The sequence below is a fragment of the Trichosurus vulpecula genome, chromosome 4, assembly GCF_011100635.1.
Source record: "Trichosurus vulpecula isolate mTriVul1 chromosome 4, mTriVul1.pri, whole genome shotgun sequence".
Taxonomy (NCBI): Eukaryota; Metazoa; Chordata; class Mammalia; order Diprotodontia; family Phalangeridae; genus Trichosurus; species Trichosurus vulpecula.
In genome coordinates, this window is record NC_050576.1 from 53,958,788 (window position 1) to 53,976,860 (window position 18,073).

The 18,073-nt window shown below is 43.3% G+C and overlaps 1 pseudogene; it reads left to right on the plus strand.

The window, feature by feature from the left end:
• Positions 1 to 1,913: 1,913 nt before the first annotated feature.
• Positions 1,914 to 17,409, plus strand: LOC118846722 (annotated as a pseudogene).
• The last annotated feature ends 664 nt before the right edge of the window (positions 17,410 to 18,073 follow it).

Genomic DNA, 18,073 nt, shown 5'->3' on the forward strand with positions numbered 1-18,073 from the left:
CCCCACTTCTATCTCCTCTGTTCCAGCATTCTTTTTTTTCCAAGGAACTCTCTGGGTGAGGGGGGGAGGGATTAGAGCCATTTACCTGGGCATTATATCTCCCGGACATTCAAGAAGCCCCATTTCATACCTTAGGGCTGCAAGCCTCAGGAGTTGGTGTTTCACGGCTGGTGGTGTTGCGCTGCCTCTGTTGCTTCCACAGACTGCCGTCCTGTGTTGGGAAGCCTGGGGATCTCCACCAGTTTCGGGCCCTAGCTTTCTCCCAGCCTGTCTCCCATGTGGGTTTCCCAGTCGGCCACTTCTGCTCTGGGGCAACCTGTAGCAGCTCTGCACACCGAGTGCTCACCAAGCCTACAGATTCGTTCCTTCGGCCTTTCAGATTCTCCTGGCTTGAAAATTTGCCCCACTCAGACTGCTCGCAGTTTCTGACTCTCTCAAATCTGCTCAAATTCACTTTTTTATAGGAATCTGACAGACTTTGTGAGAGAGCTCCGGTAAGATGCTGTTTTCATGCAGCCATCTTGGCTCCGCCCCTCTGTATGCATCTTTTAAAAGCCTAACTTGGTTGGTGAGTTGTCTGTCATTTTCTTTCCTTCAGACGATTCATGTGTTTTCCTCTTCCCTGCAATTATATCTCTCTGTGTCTTAAGAATTCCTTTCTTTTTGTTTTTCTTTCTTACTTTTTTTTGAGGTCCTATCTCCTCCGTACTGGAAGTCAAAAGACCCAATCCCAATAATGAACAGGCTGGGAGCTGCAACTTACTCTGTTTTTCTGACTTGTGTCCATTCATCCTCCTTAGGCAGCCTGGTGGCCCTCTACTTCCAGAGACACAGTGCAGACACACACTTGGCTTTAACCCTACTGCAACTCAGAACTCTAAATGGATCTCTAATCTCAGCACCCCAGTATGGAGTCCTGAAATAAGCACCACTTCACCAATCCATTCCAAAGAGTTTCCCGTCTCACTCCACATCCTGACTTTCCCTGGAGTATTTTGTCCTTTTATTATGGATAACCTATAATTATGGGAAACCCCAGGTCACTATTTCCAGCACCAAGGACTCGGATCCAATGGTGTAATGGACAGAGAGAATGGGGAAACTTGGGTTCTGATATTTCATAGATCTATGACCATGGGCAAGTCATTCAGCTTATCTAAGCTTTGTCACCCACCAAAAGGAATATATGCACCATATGTCACAGGGTGGTTGTAAGAAAAGTGCCTTGTAAATGGGAGCTGTTATTATTATGGTGCACGAGGGGACTCTAGGGAAGAGTGCTTTTCATATTTTTCCATTCTCTCTCTGAATTAGGACTGGGCTCTGGGGTAGGCCCTTTGAATAACCAACAGCTCACATTCATAAAGAGCTTTGAGGCTGACAAACCACTTTAAATTTTGTCTCTTTATATATACATATATATGATGCATACACATGCTCTCTCTCTCTCTCTCTCCACACACACACACACGCGCGCGCACACACACACACACACACACACACACACACATACACACACACACACACTTCTACTTCCAGTGCAACTTACATCTTGGGTTCCACTTAGGCAAGGGTGGGGTAGTTTGTTTGCTATCTAGTAGATTTCTCTGAATTTAGAGTTGAGTAATCAGTTGATTCCAGCCATGTGGGTGTTTGGCCAGGAAATACTGCATTTTGCTGGCAAAAAGGGAGGGAGCAGAAAGAAGGGGGACTTCAGTGGGAGGAGGGTAGGTGACAGATGCTGGAGGGGAGAAGATTCTGAGCTAGCAGGCCAATGCTCATTTCTTCTTTTAGAAGAAATGTCCTCTGGAGTGGACATGCTAGGATTGGTGGGACAGATGTGTAGTACTAGTTCCTGAATCTGTGCTGTTTGGAATCCACTCCTGTCATCCCCTGCCTGCCATGAGGGGACCATGGGTACCGGAACCTGCCACCAGAACCAGCTCTATGCTGCCGTGGGTAACACTGTTGTGTCTAGGTGAGTCTAAGCTTAATGGAACAGAAAATGGAGGTACAAAGACAAAGGGCCTATTCTAGCTCAGGCCTTGTTTAGGGGCCTAACTTAAGAGAAAAGTATAAGTGGGCAAGATGGAAAGAAGAGGGAGGGTGGGAGTGGGAAGGGGCTAAAAAGAACCAGTTCCTTAGAATCAGGACAGAGTAGACATGTTAAAGTTGCTGGACTGTCCTCTGCCAGGCATGCTGATTCTTATAGCTTGCCCTAGGCCATGTCAAATTCTTGTTTGGGTGTCCTCTCCTGACCAGGCACCTGATAGTTTTTCTTTCTCCTTCCTAATGTGGCCTTCTCTTTGAGAACCTGACACTCTCTGTGGTATAAATGGCTCACAACAACTCAGTGTTAGACAGACATCTCCAGGATGTTTCTATTTTAATAATCGCAGTGGAATTAAATTGCTTCAGTCAAGAGGTGGTTGAAGGTGCTTCTCCCTGTGTGGCTCAAATCATGAAAGTCTGCTGTTGTTTGCTTCCTCTCCTGTGGCTAAAGCTGGCTTTCCTTGTTGAGGGAAGAGAAGTGTTTATTTGGGGACCTGGGGATTAGGGAGAATCCCAATTTCAGTAATGCAGGAACAGCAGATTGTGGGGCTTGAAGAATGAAGAGAACTGTGTTTATTTCCTTCAGATATATAGACACTGCCTGGAATGGAAGGCAGTGGTGAGGTAGGACGTGTACATAGGGCTTCCCCAAAACATGTTAGCACACTTTTAAGCTCTAAGCTGTGACTCTGGATCAAAGACTCAGAGTTGGAAGAAATCTTAGTGGCCACGTGGATGCCTCTTTTTCTTCCCCCATTTTTCAGAAGAAAAAGATCAACAACAACCCAAGGCCAAAAAAGCTGAATGATTTGTCCAAGGTCACAAAGGTAGCGGAGCCATCATTTGACCTCAGGTCCTCTGACTCCAAAGCCACACCAGGCCTCTGATTTTGGGGCAAATTCCTCTTCTTTCCTCTTTTTTTTTGGTGGGGGTTGTCATCTCTAGATCAAATTTTAAGTTTAGATGAGATTTCCTACCCCACCCAGGCCAAAATCCATGCTAGAGGCTCCAGGCCTGTCCACAGTGGGTCATCGTAGATACTCCTCTACTCCCCAAATGTCATACTTGTATCTGGACAGATTCCTGGGTGTTCCCTGGCTCTATCCACACCAGGCACATTTTGGTTCACCACGACCCCTGGACATATTTCAGTAATGGGACAGAAGCAGAGAAATGTCTAGATGTGATTACGGGCAGTGCTTGGTTGTGAAAGTGAGGGAGAGCAAAGGCTAGAATAGAAGTTTAGAGCCTAAAAGGACCTGAGATGCCATCTATTCTAGTCCCATTTTATAGATGAAACGCAGGCCTTGAGAAGGTTTAATGTCTAGCCAAAGGTTCCACAGTTAGTAAACGGCAGAGCCTGCGTTCCATGAACACTTGGTAAATGAAGGGACTTTCTTGAGATCACACTGCCATGTCTCCTGACTTTCAGACCAGTTCTTCTGTCCAAGACTCTTGGATATCTGCAGTTCTGCCCATTCTTCACTTCTGTCTTTCTGTCTACATGGGGGGAAAGTTCTGATTTTCCTGCACCTTCCCTCTGTACAGTCTCTGAACATCTAAACATCCCTGGCCTTGTTCCCCTGTTCAGACAAGGATCCAATTCTGCCTTTGCACTAAGAACAAGAGCTAGCATTTAAATGGCACTTTAAAGTTTGTAAAGGGCTTTACATGGACTCATTTGATCTTCACCACAACCCTGTGATGTAGGTGCTGTCATTGTCCCCATCTTAGAGATGAGGAAACAGAGGCAGACAGTGCTAAGAGATTTGCCCAGGATAACACAGTTAGTAAGTGTCTGAGGTCTAGTTCTCAGCTCAGATCTTCCTGCCTAGGCCCAGTGTTTTATCCACTGAACCACCTGGTTAAATCCTGACTACTGACCAATCCTATTGCAGCCCCCATAGCCTTTCCTAGTACTTAGAAGCATAACCAGTAATATGGAAATATGTTTTGCATGATTTCACATGTATAATTGATATCACATTTCTTGGAAAGGAGGGAGAGAATAGAGAACCTAAACTTTGGGGAAAAAAGAATATTACAAATAAATAAATTACAAATAAAAAACAAAGAAAAGAAAAAGCATAGTCAGATACAGCCAGTCGCCCAGAGACTCTCCTTCCTTTGTCCTTCTCCCTGTTCCTGAGCACTCTTAGATTAAATCCTACTCTCAAGAAAGGATTTAATTCAATAAACCCATTGACACTGAGGTGGGAAGAGGTTTGCATTTTGAAAGGGAACAAAACATCAAGCCCCAGCACGGTCTCTGATGGTGGCATTTCAAATGTCACTGAACAGGCAGTATATTGTTTTCTTATCTGGTTGAGGGGAGGGGAATTCCAGTGCCCCTGGAATCACTCTGATCCCAGGTGGCTCTGAGGAACACTGGGGAAAGGCTGCACAACAGGCTTCTTTGGGTCCCTCTCCTGGCTAGAGGAAGTTCCAGCTGCCTGGCCCCTGGGGCACCTGCCCTGGTCTAATCCCTGCTTTCTGGTCTCTTGCAGCTCCAGCCATCAGGAGTAAAGGTAAGTTCTGTATTCAATGTTGGCTTCTTTTTTTGTTAACCACCCTCTGCCATGCCCTTCCTGAACATTGATATCAGTATAGTATAGGACATATCAGTACAGCCAGGACAGTAGCTCCTATCCTCACTGGAGCCTTGCACCCACCTGATTAAAGGCAGAGTGAGACTTTAGTGCCAACACTGAAGCAGTTGTCGCTGAGATAACTCTCCTCTCCCAGTAACTACTACCCAAAGCTCTTTGTTCCCCTTTCTACTGCTAGAGACTCAACCCTCTTCCTCAGGAGTCTGTTCAGTCATGTCTGACTCTCCTTCTTTAGTGTGTCTCCATTTTACAGATGGGGAACTGAGGCAAATAAGGGTGAAGTGACTCACTTTCTGTCACACAGCTAGTAAGTATCTGAGCCTGGATTTCAATGCAGATCTTCCTGCTTCCAGGCCCAGTGCTCTATCCAATGTGCCACCTAGCTACTCTAGAAAGTTGTTTTTCAGTTACAAAGTCACAGGAAGGATATACCCTCCAAAGAGGACTATTCTGCTTAGGTGTGTCCCCACAGTTTTCTATGTTTGAGTGAATTGTTGTTTTTCAGTCTTGTCCACATCTTCACAACATTTGGGATTTTCTTGGCAAGGGCACTGGAGTGGTTTGCCATTTCTTTCTTCAGCTCATTTTACAGATGAGGAAATTGAGGCAAACTGGGTTATGGGGCTTGCCCAGTGTCACACAGGTAGTAAATGTTTGAAATCTGATTTGACCTAAGGACTTCCTGACTTCAGGCCTGGGGCTCTATCCACTGCCCCACCTAGCTGCCCTTCTGAATTTGAGCAGTTCTTGCGTTTATATGCCATTTCTTCTGTATCCCTGGGCTTGTGTGTGTTTCACTCCCTGATCCATGGAAAGAAAAGTCTGCCATCTACTATCCATTTGACTTCATTATTTAACTGCTCCAAGCCTCAGTTTTCACATCTGTGAAATGAGCCCATTGGACTCACTAGATAATCTTTGTGATCCCTTTCAGCTCTAAATCTTATGATTTAGGATCAAATGACAGAATGTGTGTAAAATGCTTAGCACAGTACTTGGCACACAGTAGGCACTTAACAAATGTTTGTTTTCCATCCCCACTCCCCATGGCTTGTCTGGATTTTGTGTGTCTGTGGTTGCTCTGAGGTTGTCAACATCGTTAATGGGTCATGGATGACAGCTGGGAGGGGTCATCTAGTCCAACTTCCTCATTTTCCAGGTGAGGAAACTGAGTGCAAGAAAGGTTAACTGAGTAGCCCAAGGTCACAAACTAGTAAGTAGATAAACCAGAATTTGAACACAAGATCCTTGAATGCAAAGCCAGCATTCTTTCTCCTGCCCCAAGTGATCTCTAAATGTCTGTGTCTGTGCTGTGTGGGTCATGTCAAATCAAGTCAGCAAGTATTAATTATGTGTGTGTGACATCACAGAAACTAATGATTGTTGGGGATACAAAGAAAGGCACAAACAATCCCTTCTCTCAAGGAGCTCACAGTCTGTGGGTGCTGCTGCCGACACCATGTTGTGTATATGCATTGTGCATTGTACATGTGTCTGTATCTATTATACTTAGATCTTGGGTCTGGGTATTATGTCAGCTGAGAGGGTTGGAGGAGGAGGTATTGTGGGCAGAGATTCAGATGCTCTGAGGACGCTGGCAGCTAGTAGGGTCTGGGGTGCCTGACCTTGGAATGTGACTCTCTCCTTCTTGCAGGAAGAATATTTCTTCTGTAACTGGATTCCACTCCTTCCCACAGAGCCATACTGACTGTAGAGACTTTCAGGGTTTCGTCTAGATTTTGGAGATTGAACTTACAGATCATTCACTCTTATTTCCCTGAGATGGGTTCTCTTTGAGCAGAAGATGATGACTGTTGTTGTATTTGTTAGTTTTTTACCAATCAAAAGGTTCCTAGGGGATCTTTAGGGAACTGTCCATGCTTCTGGAAAGACCCTATTGGCTTCATGACTCAGTGTGGCATCAACGTGTGAGAAAACTGCCACCAGTAGTTGACCCCGCTCTGACTTTTTGTCCACTCCACACCCTCTAAACACCCAGTGTGTGCTCCATTCTATTCTCTGTGCCTGTCACTGGTGTCCTCCCCTCAGATCTAGGATTTGATGCCTCCTCGGAGGCTCCTTTTCTTCATTCCCATCTCCTCTCTACCCTCATTAGGTCCCCCAAGGGCAGTACTGACCCTGGAACCCCCATGGTTCAATGTGCTCCAAGGGGACAATGTGACTTTGACTTGTGAAGGGTTCCAGTCCCCTGGACAGGGTTCCATTGAATGGTTCCACAATGGGTCAGCTATCCCCATCCACCAGGACTCCTACTTCATCCCTGCTGTCAACGTGGAGAATAGTGGGGAATACCAGTGCCGGACACAACACGGTGATCTCAGCAACTCTGTGAAACTACAGGTATCTAATGGTAAGTGAAGGGTAAGGAGCCTCCAGTAAGGTGGAGGGGGAGGAGAATGCTTGAAATCTGCTTACAATACAGCCTGGAAAGGGACACGTCCTGGTAGAACTAATGTCAAGGTGGATGGATGGGAGAGCTCCTGAGAAATCCACAGCTTAGTTTAATTCTCCTTTTCACTATTGCCCTTACTGAGGTTTGAGTTTTGCTTCTCTTTTTCCAAAAATTAATTAATTTGCTTTTAGTTTTCAGCATTCACTTCCACAAGATTTTGAGTTCCAAATTTTTTCCCCATCTCTCCCCTCCCCCCACTCCAAGATGTTGTGCATTTTGTTTATCCCTTCCCCCAACTTGCCCTCCCTTCTATCACCCCCTTCCTCTTCCCTTATCCCTTTCCCTTCTATTTTCCTGTAGAGCAAGATCGATTTCTATATTCCATTGCCTGTATACGTTGTTTCCCGGTTGCATGTAAAAAGAATTTTTAATAGTAGTTTTTTAAAACTTTGAGTTCCACATTCTCTCTCTCCCTCCCTCCCCACCTACCTCTATTGAGAAGGTAAGCAATTAGATATAGGTTATACATGTGTAGTCATGCAAAACACTTCCATAACAGTCATGTTGTGAAAGATTAACTATATTTCCCTCCATCCTATCCCACCCCCATTTATTCTATTCTCTCCTTTGACCCTGTCTCTCCTTAAAATATTTGCTTCTGATTACCCCCCTCTTCCCTTTTACCCTTCCTTCTATCATCCTCCCTCTCTTATTCTGTTCCCCCCTACTTTCCTGTAAGGTAAGATCGATTTTCATACCCAATTGAGTCTGTATGTTATTCCGTCCTTAAGTCAAATCCAATGGGAATTAGGTTCACTCATTCCCTCTCACCTGCCCCCTCTTCCCCTCCATTGTAAAAGCTTTTTCTTGCCATTTTTGCGTGAGATAATTTATCCCATTACACCTCTACCTTTCTCCTTCTCCCAGTACATTCCTTTCTCCCCCCTTAATTTTATTTTTTAGATATCATCCCTTTATAGTCAACTTACCTCGTTCTCTGTGTGTGCATCTATATCTATATTTACTCCAGCTATCCTAATACTGAGAAAGGTCTCATGAGTTACAAATATCATCTTTCCATGTAGGAATGTAGACAGTTCAACTTCAGTAAATCCCTTGTGATTTGTCTTTCCTGTTTACCTTTTCATGCTTCTCTTGATTCTTGTATTTGAAAGTCAAATTTTCTCTTCAGCTCTGGACTTTTCATCAAGAATGCCTGAAAGTCCTCTATTTCATTGAATACCCATCCCTCCCCCAAAGTATTATACTCAGTTTTGTTTGGCAGGTAATTCTTCCTTTTAATCCTTCCTCATTTGACCTCTAGAATACCATATTCTAAGCCCTCTGGTCCTTTAATGTAGATGCTGCTGAATTTTGTGTTATCCTGATTGTGTTTCCATAATACTTGAATTGTTTCTTTCTGGCTAATTGCAATATTTTCTCCTTGACCAGGGAACTCTGGAATTTGGTTACAATGTTCCCAGGAGATTTCTTTTTGGGATCTCTTTCAAGAGGTGACTGCTGGATTCTTTCAATTTCCATTTGACCCTCTGGTTCTATAATCTCAAGGCAGTTTTCCTTGATAATTTCTTGAAGGATGATGTCTTGGCTCTTTTTTTGACCATAGCTTTCAGGTAGTTGAACAATTTTTAAATTATCTCTCCTTGATCTATTTTCTAGGTCAGTTGTTTTTGCAGTGAGATATTTCACACTGTCTTCCATCTTTTCAATCTTTTGCTTTTGTTTTCTAACTTATTGATTTCTCACCAAGTCATTAGCTTCCATTTGCTGCATTCTAATTTTTAAGGAATTATTTTCTTCAGTGAACTTTTGGGACCTCTTTTTCCATTTGGCCAATTCTGTTTTTTAAGACATTCTTCTCCTCATTGGCTTTTTGGAGCTCTTATGCCATTTGGGTTAGTCTATTTTTTAAGGTGTTATTTTCTCCAGCATTTTTGGGTCTCCTTTAGCAAGTTGTTGGCACATTTATCATGATTTTCTTGCATTACTCTCATTTCTCTTCCCAATTTTTCGTCTGCTTCCTATTTTGAGCTTTTCCATGGCCAGCAACCAGTTCATATTTTTCTCGGAGGCTTTGGATGTAAGTGCTTTGACTTTGTTGTCTTCTTCTGGTTATATGTTTTCATCTTCCTTGTCACTAAAGTAACATTCTATAGTCTGATTTTTCCCTATTGTTTGCTCATTTTCCCAACCAATTACTTGACTTTTTAGCTCTTTGTTAAAGTAGGACCCTGCTTCCAGTGTGGAGGGTGTACTGTCCCAAGTTTCAGGGGTTTTGTGTAGCTGTTTTCAGAGGTATCCCTAGGGACCTGTAAATTTTTAGCTCTTCCAAGGTGGTATGTCCTCTACTGGCCTGTGCTCTGGTCTGTGAGTGACCAAAAGCACTTGAAGAGCGCTTTTGTGAAGAGGATATGCTCTCCACTACCCCCACAAGCTCCTCCTCACCCCAGGACTACCACCCAGGTCTTTAACCCAGATCCAAGCATGAGCAAAGCAAGAGAATCAGCACCAACAAAGAGATCCCTGCAACCCCCCTCTGATCACGTGCTTCATCCCCCCCACCATCTATGAACAGAGAACTCCTGAAGCAGCCACTACTGCTGCCTCCACTGCCCTAGGGCTGGGGCCAGACCTTGCTCCTCTCTCATCTAGGCCTGACAGACCTTTCCTCCTTGATCTTGTAAATTATCTTTGGCTTTTGTGGGTTGAGAAGTCTGGAAATCACCACAGATGCCAGTGATTCAGTGCCCTGGGGCCTGCTCCAGGTTTGCTAGGGCCCCATCTGTGCCAGCCTGGCCTGTTGATCTGTGCTCCTTGCCTAGCTGGGTGCAATAGACTATTTCCAGGTTGTCTTGGCCTAGAAATTTGTTTCACTCTGTCTTTTTGTCCACACAAGAATTTGTTTAGGGTCATTTTTACAGGTGTTTGGAGGGATTTGGGGGAGAGCTCAAGCAAGTCCCTCCTTTTACTCCACCATCTTGGCTTTGCCCTTTTGCTTGGCTTATTCAAAGTTTCTCTCATGGATTCTTTCTATTTTCACTGCTCATTTCTGCCAGGAAACTTCCAGAACTCCCTCCCAAGTGACCAAGAGACTAGGGACCTGCATTTAATCAGTCAATAAATATTTATTAAAAGCCTAATAATAAGCACTGAAAATGCATGTACAGATGATGAAAACAGTCCCTGGTCACAAAGAACTTACATTCTAATAGGGCAGATAACAAGTATATGTAAAAATCTGTATATATACATATATACACATGCATATATATACATATATGTATACACACATATATGCATCTATATGTGTATGTATATCTACATATATACACATCTATTATATGCATAATATATAGACATACAACATATATATATATATACACATATAAGATACATAAATTAATTACAATTTTGGAAGGAGTTCTGCTTGCAGTTGAGAGGACAAGGAAAGGCTTCATGCAGAAGATCTTATAGGAAGAGAGGTGACTGAAGGAGATGTTGCAGAGTGCTTAGAGCTTGGTCAGGCATCGATGATGCCAGGGTCATTCACTTCATCCTGGGCCATTGCCAGTCATCCTAACTTTGTATTGTCACTGGACTTTGATGACACTGGCACAGAGAGTGAGGCTGACAACTTCGCGCAACTCTAACTCTCTTAAATTCAAGTCACCCCTGAGTCAAGGTATCACCCTATGCTGTCATTGGACCTCTTTGAAAACAAAGGACAAACAACAACATGTGAGCAGATTCTAGTAAGTGGCACATCCTCCAGCCAAGTTCAGTAACCGGAATTATTGTTCAGAATCAGGGTCTGCTTTTCTTTGTCTTTGGAGATGGCAGGAAGTCTTAGATGTCCCAAGGCTCTAGGGCAAGCTGAAATGTTTCTAATGTTTGTGTTTCAGATTCGCTATTACTCCAAGCAGAGAGATTAGAATTCATAGAAGGTGACACTATGATCCTGAGGTGCCACAGTCGGAAGAGCAAACCACTGCACAAAGTCACATACTACCACAATGACAAAGCCTTAAAGTTTCACAATCAGACTTTCAATCATATTGTCCATCAAGTGAGCCGTACTCACAGTGGATCATACTACTGTCAAGCGAACATAGGGAATACTACCCACACATCCACAGCTGTGATTATCACGGTCCACGGTAAGGAGACTTAGCTAAGGCACTTGAGGGGAAGAGACAGACACCTTAGAACTGAGATCATATGGTGCTTATGGGGTGGACAAGGAAATGCTAGAAAGAAAGAAGAGGAATAATTGACATTTAGGTAGCATTTTTAGGTTTCTGAAGCATTAATTGATCTCCACAAAAAACCCAATCCACAGGCATTACTATTACTATTATTATTACTATTATTATTATTATTATTATTTTAGAGGTATCAAATTGAGACTCAGAGAGATGGGACCTCTCCATGATAACACAGCAGCAGGACCTGAATGTGGGTCTTCCTTATTCCAAGGCCATCACCCTATACGCTATGTCATACCACCTTTCTCAGTAATTCCAGTTGAGGCAAAGAGCCATGGAGAGTCATGGCAGTCCCACTATGTGGCGATCAAGTCAGATGGCTGGGGGTTTTAGCAGTCCTAGCCAGAGGTCCAGTTCCTCTATGCTCACCTCCTTTGGAGACCACAGCTCCAAGTGATGAGCTTTAAGAAGATAGCTTTACAATGACTCTTGAGATGACCCCAGAATATCAAAGGAACTCCCTAAGTAGGGGGAGACAATCATCCACATATAAAATTTATAAAGCAGTCCTAGAAACCCACAATCCATCTTGTACCATCTCCAGGGGCATCTCCCTCAGGATAGTTCTGTATCCAGGTAGAGACTGTATAAGACTGTGCAAATGGACTCTTCTTGTAAGAGAGGCCTGAGGAGTGTTCTTTTCTTCAGACTCTGGGGGTCCTCTACAAGGTTATGAGTGAAGGCCTCCATCAATAGAGTGAAGGATCCTGGAATAAATCAACAAAAAATATACAAGTACTTGTTAAGTGTCACATCCTGTACTATGTTAGCCTCTGTGGATGCAAAGAATGAAAAAAATAGTCTCTGACTTTAAGGAGGTGACAATCTACTGAGGGAGATATCATCCAAGCAACTCTGTATAATCAAGATATATAGCACCAGTTGGAGCTCATCTTGGAGGAAAGGTAGTAGAATTAAGGGGGACTGGGGAAGGCTTCTTGCCGAAGGTGGGATTGGAGCTGAAACTAAAAGAAGCCTAGAAAACCAGGAAGCTGAGACTAGAAGCATGCTTGGCTACTAAAGATAAGTGAGGAGTAACTGGGAAGCCTGGGGTGACTGATTTAGCAATAATGGATGGTAAGGAGAGAATAGAGGTAGGGAAGAAGAAGTGCTGTTTATCTTGAGATCTCTTTCTCCCGAGGGCAGAAGTGAACATGACTTCCATGAACCTGGTTATAATAACATTGGTCCTGCTGATTGTGATTGTTATAATTTCTGCTGCTGCCCTGTGTTTCTCCAAGAAAATCTAAGAACCAGGTATGTGGTTCCCCTTGGTTTCTTATATAATGTGCTCTCTTCTTGGCCCAGATCCCAACCTTGGACTTCCTCAGACGCTGGATCAGTACTATTGTTTCACTGGCCTAGGGAATCCTTAGTCATACACATACGTATAACTACAAGATTCTTTAACACAGCAGGGGAGTTCTTTTGTTCCACAGATACTGGAGTCAGGAGCTTGGGGATGGTCCTTTACAAATCTAATATATAAAAAGTATCACAATTTATCACATGAAAAACCTAACTTGATGGAGAAAAAAATATATGATCAGAGAAATAGTAAGTAACAGCTATAAATATAGTCTCTGAGACACATTACAATCTAGACTGAGTGACCTCTGAGACACACCCCCAACTATTCCACTTAGTTATCAGCTTTCTTGTCTCTTTGGAGAATCCTCTAGACTTAGTAATGATCACTTCCTTTTCCTTGGGCTGGAATTATCCCAACTGTATTCATCAATGGTGCCCTTAGTCAGACAGGCTGTGGGGGAGGGTGTGGAAATGGGAAAGCAAAGTTTGAGATTTCATAGGATCACAGATTAAGAGAATGAAGGGATCTAACAAAGTCTCCTGACTTTACAGATGAGGCAATGTGGGCCTAGAAAAGTTAAGCAGCTTCTCTAGCATCACAAATAGAAAGGGGCAGAGATAGAACTACAGTAGTCCTCTACCTTCTAAACTGGACTCTTTACACACACTTGGCTGCCTTTCTTTCTCCCCATGCTTCCAACCAGATTTCCCCGAATAACCTGAGTGCTAGATGCAGGGGCCTCCATGCTTTGGAGCTGAACTCTCCAGGAAAGTGGGAGTCTTAATCTCTCCTGGCAGTGGGATGGGGGAGGGATGGAAGGTGGTAGTGGCTCAGCCACTGTTGGGTCTTGGACACAGACGTCTCTCCATATGAGGTGAGGATTGGTGCTTCCACACCTGACCATCACCTCTCCTGACTTGAGATCTGGAGTACAGAAATGCCAAGTTCTTTGTGCTTGTTTACCTCCCATTGTCTCAGAAAGTATCACACTGAGTGGTATGTGATGGCATTAAGTGGGTGTCTGTTTCTCCTTTAATCAAACGCTTTTCCCTGTCCTTGGTCCTGAGATTCATGACTCTATCCCATTGTCTCATTAGCCTTATATGTGCCCTGCCTTAGCTCTCCCAAACAATCCTAAACACAGGGAACAAGGAGAGAATCTCCCAGAAGAACCAAATGAGTATAGGTAGCCCTGTCATTAACTGCCCCAGTGTGTGGTGGGACACACATACACCTTGCCCTTTTTGGTACTGCAAGGTGAACTGGAGGTTGAAGAAAAGGAGGCTTATTGAAGCTCAACAGAGCTGCAAGGAGGGCAGAAGCTCAGCTCTCATGGTCAGCTCTGTAGCATAGCTAGGACAACATTGGAGTTGGGCAAAAGTGAGGATATTACATGGCAAAGCCTACACAACCAGGAGTTCAGGACAGTGCTTCTCAAGAAGGGTAGTAAGTGGTATCTAGGATTAGTATGGGACTCTCAGGAGCACTGTGAGGCTTGTTGTGAGGAGAAGGCAGATAGTTATATAAGTTATATAAGTTAATCCTCACAGTAACCATGTGGGTTAAATAGTTTTTAAAATTTATATTTAAAAAAGAGCCTAGATACCATCTTTCAGGAAATTATCAAGGAGAACTGCCCTGATATTCTAGAGCCACAGGGCAAAATAGAAACTGAAAGAATCCATCGATCACCTCCTCATATAGATCCCAAAAAGAAATCTCCTAGGAATATTGTTGCCAAATTCCAGAGCTCCCAGATCAAGGAGAAAATACTGCAAGCAGCCAGAAAGAAACAATTTGAGTATTGTGGAAACCCAATCAGAATAACCCAAGATCTGGCAGCTTCTATATTAAGAGATCGAAGGGCTTGGAATGCGATATTCCGGAGGTCAGTGGAGCTAGGATTAAAACCTAGAATCACCTACCCAGCAAAACTGAGTATCATGTTCCAAGGCAAAATATGGATTTTCAATAAAATAGAGGACTTTCAAGCTTTCTCAGTGAAAAGACCAGAACTGAATAGAAAATTTGACTTTCAAACACAAGAATCAAGAGAAGCATGAAAAGGTAATCAAGAAACGGAAATTGCAAGGGACTTACTAAAGTTGAACTGTTTTGTTTACATTCCTACATGGAAAGATGATGTGTATGATTCATGAGACCTCATTATTACGGTAGTTGAAGGGAATATGCATATATGTATATATATGTTTATATATAAGTGAATGTGTATGTATGTATATATGTGTATGTGTATGTATGTATACATCTATGTGTATATGTATGTATGTGTATGTATGTATATATATATATATGTGTTTATATATATATATGTAAAAGAGAGAGAGCAGACACAGGGTGAGTTGAAGATGAAGGGAAGATATCTAAAAGAAATAAAATGAAATTAAGGGATGAGAGAGTAACATACTGAGAGAGGGAGATAGGGAGAGATAGAATGGGGTGGATTATCTCGCATAAAGGTGGCAAGAGGAAGCAGTTCTATGGGAGGAGGGGAGAGGGCAGGTGAGGGGGGAATGAGTGAACCTTGCTCTCATCAGATTTGGCCTGAGGGGGAATACCATACATACTCAGTTGGGTATCTTACCCCACAGGAAAGAAGAGGGAGGAAGATAAAAAAAAAAAAAGTAAAAGGCAGGGGGATGATGGAGGGGAGGGCAGATGGGGGTGGAGGTAATCAAAACAAACACTTTGGAAAGGGGACAGGGTCAAGGGAGAAAATTCAATAAAGCGGGATGGGTTGGGAAGGAGCAAAATGTAGCAAGCCTTTCACAACATGAGTATTGTGGAAGGGTTATACATAATAATACATGTGTGGCCTAGGTTGAATTGCTCAACTTCTTAGGGAGGGTGGGTGGGAAGGGAAGAGGGAAGAGAATTTGGAACTCAAAGTTTTAAAATCAGATGTTCAAAAACAAAAAAAGTTTTTGTATGCAACTAAAAAATAAGATACACAGGCAATGGGGCATAGAAATTTATCTTGCCCTACAAGAAAGGAAGGGAAAAGGGGATGAGAGGGGAGAGGGGAGATAGAGGGGAGGGCTGACTGGGGAACAGGGCAACCAGAATATAAGCCATCTTGGAGTGGGGGGGAAGGTAGAAATGGGGAGAAAATTTGTAATTCAAAATGTTGTGAAAATCAATGCTGAAAACCAAATATGTTAAATAAATAAATTGCATTTAAAAAAAAAAGAGAAAAAGAAAAATAGAACTCTTGAAACAAATGTGCATAGTTAAGCCATGTCCAAAAAGTCATATCTGATTCCTTATATTGAGTCCCTCCATCACCTCTCCCTCAGAAGGGGAGGACCATTCTTTATCACCAGTCTTTTGGAATCATGGCTGGTTATTGGGATGATCAGAGTTCTTAAGTCTTTCAAAGTTCTTTGTCTTTATGATGTCATTATAGAATAAATTGTTCTCCTGGTTCTTCTTAAAAAAAATTTTTTTTAATTTCTATTTTATTTTTATTTATTATATAATATATTTATATTACAATTCCTATATTATGTATTATATTACTTATTATAAAATGCCTTTACTCTATTGTTTATTATCCTCATCTCCCAGATGAAGTAACTGATATTCAAAAGGATCATATGATTTGCCCAAGATCATGAAATCACAGGATCAGAGATCATTTAGTCCAATCCCCTCATTTTACAGATGTGGAAACCGTGGCCCATAGAAGTTAAGTGACTTGCTGAAAAGCACATGGTGGCAGAACTCTGCTTTGACTCCAAATCAAGCCTTCTCGCCAGTACACTATATGCAGATGCTAAGTGATAGAAGCGGTATTCAAATCCAGATCTTCTGGGTTCAAATCCAGTGTCCATTGGTAGAAGACAAAGATGTCCAGCTAAGGAGGGTGAGGAGTCAGGGCTCTGGAGTGGAGGTGTGTGGCCGACCCAGCAGCAGCTGTGGGGCCAGGAGGTAGGGCTAGTTCAGGGAAGGAATCTGGCCACCTTGCACTTGGCTTGCAGAAAGGGCCTGAGGAAGGGCAAGCTTGGATTTTTTTTTAATTATAGATGATTGGGTTGTACTTTTTAGCTTCTCTCTTATGTATACAAACAGCAGCAACAGTATCTCTAGAACTTTATAAATGCTTTAATGTAACAATGCTTGGGGCTGACAACTTTTCTTTACTTTCACAGCCAACACTCCTGATGAGACAGGAAAGACTAAAGGAACTGCGGCGCCTCAGCTCCTTCCCGGCACACTCCACCCCTTCCTCTTTTCCCCTTTCTTACTTAACTCCTATGTTTCTCTCTTGCTCCATCTGTTCTGCTCTACACATCCCACCTCCCCAGGTATTCCTCATCTCCCTGTTTTCTCTAGGTGGAGATTTCAGTGTCTTATTCATCTGTAAAGTACAGAAGTGTCAAGATATTAGGAGATACCTGAGAAGCAAGTGGTATCCTAAGCTGGAGTTAACAACAATCCTTTGTGCTCAGCCTCTGGATGATGTCACTCTCTGGCAAAATCATATAATTATTGCATTGCTTTCACCAGTGTCAGATGTTCTCTGAGCTCGGACAAGTTTTAGTCATGAAGCCTCACTATGAATCAAACTCGTCATGTTGTTGTGGTTACCCCTCTTTGTCTGGGTTACAGCTCACTGCACAGCCACTGGTATAAGTGTTGAGATTTGGCCACACCAAAGCGGGTCCCCCAATAGGGACGGGGGCCGGGGCACTTGTGTCCTTGCTTGTAATTTGTTTTCCTCACTTTAAAATAAAACTTCTGTTTGATTCCTAACTCTCTTGTCTCTGGTGTGCTCTGTTCAGCTCTGGCCACTCCCAAGTTAGAAGTTGATTCCATGCAGTTAACACAGGTAATCCTGAGGAAGAAGTATCAGGACACTCAACTTATCAGAATCACCCCTAGTGGTGACCACCTCTAACTCTCCCTCAGTGGCCTTAACCTGCTTGTTCCCACAAGCACCAGGTTGAGGGATCTGGTGGACCTAAGGCTAGAGACCAGCAGCTTCCTGAGTCAACTTTGCCATTCCAGGAAAATGGATTTGAAAATCTCTTTTGCAGTTGTCTGTGTGAATCCTAAACTGCTTTTAAGGACTTGGAGGCAATTGACTGTCAGTGTTTACACTGCCTGTCTCTGCTGCCAGCATCTACCCAACCCAAATGACTCCATGTCCTGAATCACTCTTGCACAGTACTCCGGACAATCCCAATTCTCTCGGTCCCTTTAGAGCAACTGCTCTGCCCCCTCCTGACACTGCTCTATCCCTAGGGCAGGCCTTGGCTGTAGAGGCAGTTTTTTCCTTCCATAGGTGTTGGGGTGGGGCAGGAGGTAGCTGAGCATGGTTCCCCTTAGGTCAGGATGATCTACAGGAGATGAAATAGGGTGTCGCTGTGCCCCCAAT